Source organism: Syngnathus typhle, linkage group LG4, assembly GCF_033458585.1.
Source record: "Syngnathus typhle isolate RoL2023-S1 ecotype Sweden linkage group LG4, RoL_Styp_1.0, whole genome shotgun sequence".
Lineage (NCBI taxonomy): Eukaryota > Metazoa > Chordata > Actinopteri > Syngnathiformes > Syngnathidae > Syngnathus > Syngnathus typhle.
In genome coordinates this window covers 10,524,184-10,537,467 of record NC_083741.1, presented here as the reverse complement: position 1 = coordinate 10,537,467, position 13,284 = coordinate 10,524,184, and the positions used below count along the sequence as shown (strand labels likewise).

General features: G+C 39.7%; 1 protein-coding gene across 10 annotated transcripts in view; it reads right to left on the bottom strand.

Moving 5' to 3' along the window:
- Positions 1-13,284, bottom strand: part of myo9aa (myosin IXAa) — a 68,120-nt gene that overhangs the window by 39,833 nt on the left and 15,003 nt on the right. The window lies entirely within an intron of this gene.

Here is a 13,284-nt window from a genome sequence, read left to right as displayed (position 1 = left end):
AACGGTTTTGTACCGGACCAGTAAACAGCGGTACAAAGTACTTTGGTTCAACTACTCGTTCTGTCACCCTGAACCGCGGTTTGGCTGCACACATCATAATTCCAAGGAGCACTTGAATCCAGCATAACTTCACAGGCAAGTTGATGGCAATTTCGGCAATCGAAGTTTGAACCAAAACTGCTACTTAAAAAACGATATTTGAACCGAACCATAGGTATGGTGAACGGTTACACCTCTAATTGGTATGAAAGCAATAAAAAATAAAAAACATCCAATTTCCACAGCATGCCTCCTTTAAATCATCTTGTGTGAACCAGAAAGCACAGTTTCCGACTTTAGGCAGATTCTTGATCAAAAATATGTCGTGCAAGATTTAAAGGTCCGGGAAGCTGGTTGACCTCAAATTTGTATTTTGAAGGGAGTTAATCAATTCCCGTGTCAAACATTTAATACCAAGACCTCTGGGCCCTATTTACTTTTGAGTTTCTATTCAAATATATTCAGGTGTATTTGATGCCATGGTACAGTTTCAAAGCAACTAACACACAATGTCAAGTGAATTCTTTTGAGTCGATTCATTCAGAAAACACCATGAGCTTATCTATGTGATGGAAAAATAAAACACGTAAAAATAAAAACCACAAGATGTTTGGTTGGATGTGGCCCATAACTGTAATTATTCACAGATTTGGTTAATGTGTTTGTTACTTTAAAATAGAAGATCCGACCATATGAGCTTGTTTCCCTTTCCCTCTGGCAAAGCTGAAACTGTTTATACAGAGATAACTGCACCACTTCATACACTCCAATATTGTAGGTCAACAAACATTTTCCTAGCTTTAGGGTACCAAGTGAGCCAAAGGCGGACCAATGACAGACTTGAGATGGAGCCAAAGTATTGTGGGTGCAATGTGACTGCATGCCTGCAAACTCAGAGTCTTTAAGAAGAGCCAACACACATGGACGGTTTGATTTGATGAGCTTTTTCAGCTAGCTTTCACATTGCAAACACTGAAGTCTTTGTGGTGGGACTTTATCTTAACGTTCGTGGTAATGGCAAATATTTGCTATATTTATATACAGTAGTTATTCTGGCAGCCATCCCATAATCAGGAAACATAGTTATGGAAATGTAAATAAAAAGACCTCGTGAGCATTCAGTATGTATTTGAATGAACAGGGGATGGATTTACGTAAATACAGTAAATAAACTGTAAAAAGTCTACGGTCCTTCCTACCACCACCAAACATTCATACACCAGTATGAGTGGCGTTGTAGGCAAGGTGGGTGAAGTGTCTGCCCAAAATCAAAACCACACATGACTCAAGCAGAGCGGGAATCAAACAGCCGACCCTTCAGTTAGTGGACGAATGCTCTACAGTTGATCCACAGCCACCCTTATTATAGTACCTCTAATTAACCCCAAATAAAGTTCAGAAGCTCTAATGTAGTGGTCCCGAACCCCCGGGCCGCGGATCAGTACGGGTCCGTGGATCATTTGGTACCAGGCCGCACAGGAAAGAATAAATAACTTGTATTATTTCAGTTTTATTTATCCGAGGTTGAACAATCTTTTTTTATTTTTATTTTATTTTTTTGAAATCGACACTGCGTGTAAAGTTGCATAGGAATACACAGTGGATTCACATTTTATTATTATAGTAGAGTAGAGTAGAGTAGAGTAGAGTAGAGTAGAGTAGAGTAGAGTAGAGTAGAGTAGAGTAGAGTAGAGTAGAGGAGAGGAGAGGAGAGGAGAGGAGAGGAGAGGAGAGGAGAGGAGAGGAGAGGAGAGGAGAGGAGAGGAGAGGAGAGGAGAGGAGAGGAGAGGAGAGGAGAGGAGAGGAGAGGAGAGGAGAGGAGAGGAGAGGAGAGGAGAGGAGAGGAGAGGAGAGTAGAGTAGAGTAGAGTAGAGTAGAGTAGAGTAGAGTAGAGTAGAGTAGAGTAGAGTAGAGTAGAGTAGAGTAGAGTAGAGTAGAGTAGAGTAGAGTAGAGTAGAGTAGAATATATGAAACTGAAGTGTTCACATACAGAATTCCGGCATGGAACTAAGGGTTGAAGTGCGCGTTGCATACATGTTTATCTGGTAACGCACTTCCGTTGTTCTTTTTATTCCTCGTTTTATACGTATGTCCAATAAAGTCTTTTGCGACACACCACCTGCTTCTTCTTTCCTTCATCACGACAATACCATCTTTTCATGCTGATCGTTTTATTTTGTTGTATTTATCCGCCACACCTTCAAAACCGGTCCGTGAAAATATTGTCTGACAATAATCAGGTCCTTGGTGCTAAAAAGGTTGGATGTTCTAATGGATTAAAATGTCTTGCCTCCCAGCATAACCCTGATGATTTTGTGCCAACACTGACTACTCTGTCCAATTGTTCATAATCATCTTGATTATAGTTCCAGTTGAAGCCTCAAAACATGATGCTGCCCATTCTTCATTTTAGGTAGTATAGTGTGCTTTTTCTTTCCTTGATCAGAAATTCAGAGTATCCTGCCCCATAAGAGTTAGGAAACGTGAACACAATGTTCATTTTGCAATACTCAACTACCTAATAAATACTTCAATCTGGGGGTCCACAAAGTGACTTAATTTGTCTGAATTTGGGTCTTTTGTGTTCCAGCTCGACTGTGCTCCAGTGCACACCGTAAGCTCCATAAAGATGTGCATGGTTGGGTTTTTGTGGGGAGAGAGCTGAATACAAAGAGATGAACTATGGAACTTTTGTTTCTCATAAAATCCACATATGACATAAGACATTTTGTCATTAATTGTATGTTCACATGGGGAAATTTGAGTAGATTTTTTGTCAACTTTGTGTTTTTCAACTGTTGTTTTTTTCAACAATCCACACTCACACAGAGCTGCAAAGATGCCTTTGCATATCCTGCCTGCCAGATTAATCCTGGCAGCCAAGAGTGTATTAAACGGATGAATGTATCATACTAGAATGATCATCAGATAGATGGTGGATAAAGTGCCCGATTTAACAAACAGAAGGATTATCCATCCTTCCCAGTCATTGATTCCCAGTTGATAAAATTCATTTCAATGCTGTGAATTGTCCAGATGTCATGTGACTGCATGGTTCTAAATGGAACAGTGAGATACTTTGTCTACTACATTTAGACCCAAGTCAGATGAGCAACCACAGAAAAATTGCTTTCTTCTGATTGACTCATCCTCCTTTGCCTGACAGAGGGCCTGGTGTGACTTATTGCAAATGTGACCTTAGAGATTCTCCTATGGACAGTCAGCCCTGACCAAGACCTGGCCCTGGGGGTGTCAGCATGATGGTCACATGGCTCAAAATGAATCAGGCTTATGTCAGTAAAGTATAAGTGTGCAGATAGCTTCCTCCTATGGGGTAAAATACATTTCACCATCTACTCTATGAAGCAGGAAGGCATGATTAGTTTCAATTATATGAAATCACTGTAATGCAGCAGCACAGTAATGAGTATAAATAGCTAAATCAAATCACACAATAGTTGAGAATCAAATGTGTCCTGAAAACACAGTTCAATCAAGAAGTGACAGAAAAGGCCTTCATGTATTTTTTTTAAGAAACCAGCGAGAGAGTTGTTATTGAGATGAAACAATCAAGCTTTTCAGCAATAACACAATACAAAAGCCGCCTTACGCCATTTCTAGGAATCTCATCACCCCTGGGAGCAGATGTGATGGTTCAGTGAAATAGGTCATATAGCTGTCCACATCACCAGTTTGTGACACTGTGTGACATGGTCCAGAGACATCACTTCTTTGTTAGACTTATGTGATGTATAACAAATAAAATAGAAACAGCTAACTGGTAGATGGACACAAAGTATTTGATTTTAAAGTGAGAAATTAGCTGTGATCTGTAAACGGACTCAACAAAAGCAGTTTCTGCACTCACAGCTTGTCTCGTAAATGATCACGAGAGTATCATCAAAGTATTTTGGACATTAAAATGAAGAAAGAAAAAAAGGCTGACGGTAGTGTAGTAGAGCATCTTTGTGTTATTCCTACATGAAATCATATTCAGCCACTGTGAAATGAGCTGTGGCAGACTTGGGGGACTCAAGTCATATGACAGGACTCGAGTGGCTTGCTAAAAACTAACCCTCAACACCGACAAGAGCAGCAGTTTTGTGTGTTAGCACCAGTCTGATTCAAGCCTGCAGGTATGATTGTATCTTAAAATATTGGGAATTTCCAAGAACATTTTTTTTTAATGGTGTATCACATGACCAGGTAATAAGCCACGTGGCACAAATGACCCACAAAACCATAAGCATTCTAGCGTCCCGCATACGTATAATTTGCCGGGGGCAGACTCTCTGAGCCGTTCGTTTTGGATGTTGCAGTTTCTTTTGCATGTAGTTTCGTATAGTCATGCATGTCGCCACACTCAAACATTAGACTATAAAAAATGGGACCCATTGCCTCCCTGCTTGGCACTCAGCATTAAGGGTTGGAATTGGGGGGTTAGATCACCAAATGATTCCCGAGCGCGGCACCGCTGCTGCTCACTGCTCCCCTCTCCCCCAGGGGATGGATTAAAATCGCATGGGGATGGGTTAAATGCAGAGGACAAATTTCACCACACCCAGATGTGTGTGTGACGATCATTGGGACTTTAACTTTAACTTTAACTTATTATGCTAGTGTATTTTCATTGAACCACTGGAGAAGCCAAACAAGACTGTGTCTAACCTATTTTAAAAATGCGAAGGTAGAAGGTTATGACTAAGTTGAGATGTATGTGTGACTTGTGCCTCCAGGCATACACGGACTAAGTAATACTACAGCTTAATTGATTTCACACAACCATTCACAGTGTCACATCACCAAATACTGGCTACATTGTTCTTTATTATTCCTGCCCTCACCCTATCATGTGACAATATGGAAGAAAAATATAGACTCCACTGAACTTTTGACATTGTGTTACATAAAAGTGTTTGGTTCCTGAAGTGTGAGAGCAGGTTAGATGAGAGCAGAGCTGAAATGGCTAAAGCTAGTTTACCCGAACCTGCAGAAGTTCAAAGCACACTGGAACGAACTGGGGATCAGACGAGATCAAGCAAAGAAGCATCTAGTTTCAGTATCTGCTTTACTGGGATATTCGAGGCAAAACAATGGTGCAGTGTTCTACCGTTGTCATGAGATGAGGTAAACCAGGCCAGACAAGAAAACAAATTTTACCCCGAGAGATTTGTTCTGCGATAGTAACAGGTGGTAACTGGCATTGCATGTGGAAATTGTTCAAAATAATCACTTTTCAAAAGACCCCCAAAATGGCTTTTCAATATCATATTTAAATAGTAGCACGGTACTTGGGCAGCATTAAGAGGTGATCCATAAGCAGATTGATACTTCAGCTTGTAACTTGTCTTCTTGTATCCATTCTCAAGAGTCTGCTATTAGGTGGTTTGGGGTTTGAAGAAACTTGTATGAGAGTAGTTGTTGTTTGACAGTCAGGAAATGCCGCTGTTCGTTCCACTCAGCCCACAGGCTTGGCTCAGTTTGGGTCACTCCACCGACAGAGGAACAAAAGCTGATTGTTGACTCAAATATCAAACTGGCCACTGCACCCACTTCAATGAAACTCATAACAAATCTCCATGGAATTTGATTTCGACATGATACAAAACTGTATAACCCTTGACTCCATCCTTAATATTCTGCTTCAACACCCAAATTGTAACCCGACACAATGTTATCATACACTATGCGCATCATTTTCATCTTTGTTAGTCTATGTTGACTTCCAAAGGGTTTGCATGTATATAAAAATACATTTAGGTTGCTGTCATTTACAATTCTGAATGAGCACAATAATAAAGGTTTCGTCACAATAATCGCAACACAGAATTTTCGTATCTGAGACGATCAACAGTTTTTCCTGTTGCAAAAATGTCTTTGCGACAAGAAAATCTATTTGCAACAGTTTACAACCTTTTGGGAACCCTAACTAAATTCCAGCATTATCTACATGCGTACATGAGGCTCAGCCAGATAAGGCCTTAAGAGGTTTGGCACATCTCTGATGATGTAATCAATAACAATAAACTTACCACATCCATCCTCTTTGCTAGAAAATGTGCTGAAAGTAGGAAAAATGTCAACCCAAAGCAAATGGGATGACTGTACTAGCACAGGTGTACAAGAAATACAATATATGTTTGAACTGTGACGCTAGCTTCAAGAAAAAAAATTATCCCTAAATGTATCCCTCTTGAATGATAGAAGTAGAAGTATTTGACCAGCGCAAAGTAAACATGATTAGCCATTAGGAAAACAGGCCTATCTTTCAGAGCAAACAAATGGACTGCTGCTGCTTGGAGCTTGTGCCAGTACCTGTTTGTTTTCACTGCCAGCTCGTACCCTGCTGCCTCAAATCCTTCTACATTTACAACCTCCTTCAATATTCTTCACTGAGCACATGTAAAGTGAATCATCCCTTGACAGCTTAACATAAACCAAATGACAAGATAAAATCTACCCCTCTTTATTTTTTAATGTGTTTTTCACATGAGAGGTAGCTTGCTGGTGCTGGTTAGAACCCATTCCTGTTTGTTTACATTGAACATATTTTCACATTAGAGACAGACCGAGTTGGTAAGCACAGTAAAAAGCAAGTTTTCTCTGGTCATAAATGTCATTTGGACAAAATCCAGTGATACATATGTTCACAAATGTCATTACGTCCCACTATTCTGTAATAAGCATATCACTTGTGGCTCTTCCATCCCGAAATCATACAGCTATAGCGTTTTTCAACATACATGGTATTGCAGTGGTTAGGGTTAGGGCGCAGAAGAAAATGGCATAAGATTTGAGTCATCTTTCCTCTGCCAAGGAGGTAATGCTCCTGGTGTCAAGTTTAGTTTTTAGGGTGTTCAGAGTGTCTGTGGCTACCAGACTTTTTAATATACCGTATTTTCCGCACTATAAGACGCAGCGGATTATAAAGCGCATCTTCAATGAATGGCCCATTTTAAAACTTTGTCCATATATAAGGCGCACCAGATTATAAGGCGCACCTTCAATGAACGGCCCATTTTGAAACTTTGTCCATATATAAGATATATACATTTGGCCGGTGGGCCGGACTTTGGACGCGCCTGCTGTAGTGGCTCAATATGGCACCGATATTGGTCCATATATAAGGGGCACCTGATTATAAGGCGCACTGTCGGTCGGCTTTTGAGAAAATTGGAGGTTTGTAGGTGCGCCTTATAGTGCTGAAAATACGGTATATTAAAAAGTCTGGTAGCCACAGACACCCTGAACATCACATCTTAAATCAACAAATGATGAAAAACACTGATATTATAATCATTAAAAGTGGTTACATACTAAGTCTTAAGTGATGCACATAGACTGACCTGTGTGTACAAACAGTGATTGTAATCTCCAAGTTAGCCGGTGCATAAAACGAATAAAGTACATTTCATGCACCAGAGACCTTGTTGGAGAATCACAGACGTATATTGATCTCGCTGTCGTCTGATGTTATGAGTCATAAAAGACATTTAAAACAGGTATTTGGTGCCAGTCACCAGTCTGGCAGGCACAGCCAATTATGTTTGCAGCACCAAAAAGAAGAGCAAGCGTGTGCACTGGCATCATGATTTTCTCCTGAAGGGTGTGTTTGTAGATGCACTTTGAACTACACTCTGGAACATTCAGAAGCTCAAAGCATTGTTGGAATGTAATTGAACACTCACAGACTCAGATCAGACTTAGGGCGTCAGATTGCATATCCAAATCCACCCTTTGTGCTCTTGAGTGTACACGGCTTCGCAACATTAGTAAATGAGTGGGGGGGGAGAAAATTAAAACGTCAAACCAAACAGTTAGGATGGTTTTCAATAACAGATGCTCCTCCAGTTGTCAAAGACAATAAACAATGACTTGGCTGTCTTTTTTTTAAGTAAGAGATATTTAATCTACTAGAAATCCTTCCAGGTTAAAAAAAAGTTTTTTTTTGTTCAACAGTGATATTGGATAATTACTCATGTTAAAAATATTGCGTTGATGCTAACATTATTTCCAAAGGTAACAACTGTGAAACACCAAATTTGTCATATTTCTTGGCTCTTCACCATGATGATAAAACAGCTGCAAGGCATTTTACCACAGAACCTCTCCAAGTATGTATATTGGGAGTTCCTTCCGTAACAGTGTTAGAGCGTTGCTAATTATTGATACAGATCAGTCATTGCCGGGCCAAGCTTTTCCCAGTTTCTCAAATGAACACACACCAGCCAAGTGCACACAGGATGAGAGCAAATCAACAATGGCAGTGAAGAACAAGAAAAGTAAGTTATGATTGTGAGTGCAGCATAACCGGTTCGTCTTACGCTTCATCTAGACTTAGAAGCAAATGTGATACTTTAGCAGGCTCGTAACATCTCCGATGAGTAAACAGTGTGGAAAAATGTAAAATAACTTAAAATAACTAATAATACCTGATGACTGGGAGAGCCATGATACCTGATTTGATTTGACTCTATTTAAGATGTGGAACAATCTAGATAAAATACTTCATTTTCAATATACACGATTAGTCATACATGGAAATGTTACTGCCAGGATTAGTAGACTAGCCACGATTACGCCCTATTACGAACTTACTTGGATGAACTGATGTGCAGCACCACCTATTTTTGGACTGTGTTCTAATTTTGACATCATTTTGAAGGAAATGTTCTTTTTTTTTTATTTAAATACCTTGATACATGAAGACACGGCCTGATAAAAATGTTGTAAATGTTGCAGCAGCGAAAATATAAGCTGTATATGTCACTGAAGTTTAACTGATAGCCTATTCAAACTAGTAGCTCTTGTATATAAATAAACAAAATACCCTGAGGTAGAAGATTTGCTTCATTGATTATTGCCCTTCTGGTTTATATATGACCTAAAATCCAAATTATTTTGGTCATACATTGGTTCAACTTCAAGAAATGTTTTTAACTCAAAAAGACTAAGAATAAAATTCCTTAAATTAATGCATGAAGAGCACAAATTCACCTGGCTGATATCAATTGTCATTTCTTTCTTGCACTCCATAAATATGTATTTCTTGGTATTCCACTTCAGCACTTTTCTAAAACATTTACGCCCAAAACAAACATAAAACATCACTTTGCCATAAGAAAGAAAAAAAAAATCACAAATATATTGGTTTAGACTGAAATTGAGACCCAGGCAACCACGAAGATGCAAAGTTGAGCTCGGAGCAGGTGCCAACACGTTCATATACATATAGACCACATGTCAAGCAGCAGTTCTGCATTTGTGCAAGGGAGAGCTATTCAAGACAGGTGAGGGTGTGACATTGCTCATCCACTATGCCAAAGCTAAGCTCTGTGGTCAACGACAGAAAGAAGGTCAATCCAATTACATAGACCTAGAGACACAAATATAGGGCTTCTGTTCAATCTTGAGCCAATTCAAGGGAGGGAGGGAGGGAGGGAGGGAGGGAGGGAGGGAGGGAGGGAGGGAGGGAGGGAGGGAGGGAGGGAGGGAGGGAGGGAGGGAGGGAGGGAGGGAGGGAGGGAGGGAGGGAGGGAGGGAGGGAATCTAAAAGCTGTGTGTAAAGTGTAGGTATAGTTTCATGTGAATCTAGCATTTGTTCAGGAGGAAGGCAACTTCATCAGGGGCATCCTGCAGGATCTCATGAAATGGAAGACCGCCTACAGTTGTGTGTTCTATGCTCACAATGTGTCTCGCCAACTAGCTAAGAACAAGTAGACCGCATTACAAAGCAGAGTTTTTCTGAACGTTGACTTCACTGTGCACGAGTCGTCCAACTTGACAGGGCACACAAGTCGTGACCCTGTCATTGTGTGGTTAAAGGCTTTTAAGTTCCTTAGTGATTAAAGTATGAGGTCAATGTTTACTAAGTAGATGCAGTAACGTCTAAAAGCTAGTGGTTGTAAAATTGTCAATGGAAACCAAATCACCACACCTATAAAATGCACGGAAGTTGGCGTAAAGTGTGCGTACAAACATTCTCACATGAAGTAAACCACTCACCAGCAAAAAGAATTGGAAGGCCAGATTGGACTTTGCAAAGACGTTCAAAGTTTAGGCACAAGTTCTGCAACAAAGTTTTATAGAGTGGCAAGATCACGTTTAATTACCTTCCACTAAAGTGATGGAAAGACCAAAGTATGGAGAAAGAATCTGCTTGTGATCCAAAACACACAAGCTGCTCAATCAGCAGACCTTCACCAAATAGAGCATGCATTTCACCTCCTGAAGAGGAAACAGAAGGGAGAAAGCCCAAGAAATAAAAAGCAAGTGAAAGGCTGCAGAAAAGGCACGCAAAAGCATCTCAAACAGAGAAAGCAACAGTTTGGTAGAGTCAATGGGTCGAAGGCTTAATGCAGTAAGTGCAAGACTGGTTTTGCCACCAAATATTAAATCTTTTTCACTTCAAGATAATTTAATGTCTGTTGCAATATTTTGCTCACTTGGTAAGTGGATGACTTCCAACAAAGGTTGCTCTGCGCTGAGTCATTTAACACATCTAAATGTAAATCACACAAAGTTTGGCTCATTTTCATCTTTTGATCTGAAACCCAGACGTCTTCAATATACAACAAAAACAACAGAACCTTGCCGTTCCAATATTTTTGAAAGGGACTGTATATGGGATCATAACTTCAAAATTCTAATGTTTTTCATTTTAAGGTATATTCATTGCAGAGTTCCTCATGAGGGAAATTTTTGATCTTTTTTTTTGCAGTATCTCTTTTTTCAAAGATTTACAACCTATTTTAAAAAATGTTGTAGTCAGTTGGTTATCGGAAGTACTCTGTAGTTAACCTAAGTAATGATAATGACCCCCCCACCCCCACCACCACCCATTGACAAATGGTTGCTGCTGGTCTTCGAAAAGCATATACTTGTTTAAACCGGTTTGAAATGGTTGGGGACCACTGGTGTCAGGAATATCCTGGAAAAGAATTTTAGAAGTGTCATTTGTTCTTTTCAGTCAATCTGAAAGCAACCTAACTGACGTCACAAAATTGAATTGATTGTAGATGGATTTGACGCAACAACCACAGCATAGAAGAACCAAGCCGTCATTGTCCATCCAGTTTTTGTTTGACGTACTGCTACAGGTGTAGTCCGGCAGATGGTCAAGTTTGAGATTCAGTTCAGATTGCAGTATGTGTGTGAATACATGTGAGGACGATTGCCGCGCATGTGTGTGCACGTGTGCGTGCGTGTGTGTGTGTGTGTGCACCTGCGAACTCTGGTATGCTGGAGTATAAATACAGTGTCTGTGAGTGCACACAAACAGCCACATTGTCAAGTTACTTGGCCACAGCAGTGGAAAGAGTTGCACACAAGCTGAAGGAGCTATACGTCTATCTTTTAAAAGAATCAGACAACTCCAATCCTGATTAGATTTTGCCTTTTTTACTGGAGAAAATGACTGCATCTTTTAGATGTCACAGAAACTAAAAAAATACTACAAAAAATATAACACTTGATGACAGCGTGGATAGGTTTTAATAGACACGTACTTATTCATACTATTGCTGCAAATAATTGTTTTTCTAATGGATTTAAGTGACTTAATTTTCCCATTCATTGATTATGATTGAGCTACTGCTGTCATTTGTAATGTGAAAGCAAATCTCATACTTTGATTCAACACTGGAGCTTATCATTCTGCTTTAATGAAGGATCAAATCAGAGAATGTTTACTGTTAAGGAGGTGAAATAAGACCATAATGACCTTGATGATGGTCATGAAAAAAAAATGAAAGAAAACAATACCAACTGTATAACTGTTCTGAAGCCCAAAGACTGATAAGAGATGCACAAAATGAAGTGGCTAACAGTGATAATGTGCGCTGCAAAGTCATTCAGCAGCTCACAAAGATAGCATTTTCAGTACTGAGCAATTGTTTCTCATCATAAACACTGCCGAACTGACACTGAAGTTGCCTACAACAGACTTCTCTCCAGTTAGAACCAGTTCTGACAAATGTTCAACATCTTTTAACAGCCAGTGGTAAGAATAAAAAAATAAAAAATCTGTCACACATACAACATAAGGTAAAGCAGAAGTCGAACGTGTGGAGGAGTTACCGCATTCTTAAATGAACCAAAACATCGCACACATAAACAAGACATTTGTAGACATATTGTCACAAGAATGTAGGTTCATTCAATTCGATGTGACTAGAAGGTGAAAAATACCTTAAGGACCAAACATTAGCTTTCAGGTTTTCCCGATTAATTAATCAAGCCCTGATAACAACGATCAATAGCTCAAAAGAGGATTTTGGGAGTTCCAACAATATTTTAAAATCTATTTTGTCACCTTTGACCACAGCTTTATTCACTGAAGCACTTGAGTGACAAGGCTCATCAGGGTTTTAATACGCTGTATAGAATGAGGTCTTTTGGGTGACTTCCAATACCACATGTAGGAGATATTCTCCTTCAAGACAGGATTTAGGCTTCAGGCAGGTTTTGCCTGTAAGTCAAGGAAAGAGATTCTTGGAGCACAAAGACAACATTATCTTTAAAAATCCGATGATCAAGCTTTAGTAAACGATCCCTTTACATGGTACTAGTAAAAAAAAAATCCTCAAGAACAACATAGAAGTCAGTTAAGGTTTTCAGTATTGTCCAATTAATAAATTAGATTGTAACTATTTAAAATGAATGTACATACTATGCAGTACTGTATGTACTTTGGATGCACCACACAGAAAGCGTCTCGCCATGCTTCATGAATGAAGACCAATTATGACTGTACATCAACGAGGGTAATTTTGGCTGCCAGTACTCTTCCTTTTCTCTCTCTCTGCAGTAGCACCATATCTTGGTATCAATCGCCCCATGGGCAGATATACAATCCAACTGAGCAAACAACTTAAGGCAACTCCTCTGCAATCCAAACCCCTCAATCGTGTTGCCGTGCACCCGAGCATGCTTACACATTAACTCCAGAGACTCACCGGTGAATGGCATTTTTTTTTTCTAGTGTTTGCTGAACTGTGGACAATAAAAGAGGGAAGCTACCTGTGGCAAATATTTGTACCTTTGAACTTGTGTCGTTTGAACTCCTGTTTGCAACAAAAATGGCAATACAGAAACCCAAGTAACCCATCCAAGACCAAAGGGGTAGGTGTGAACGGGAGGGTAAAACTAGTTTGTTGACTAAGACCCCGGTCAATTTAAGTCTCCAAATTGTGATAAAATCAAAAGACTCAAACTATTTCCGCTCGACACTGAGAACATTTTTTC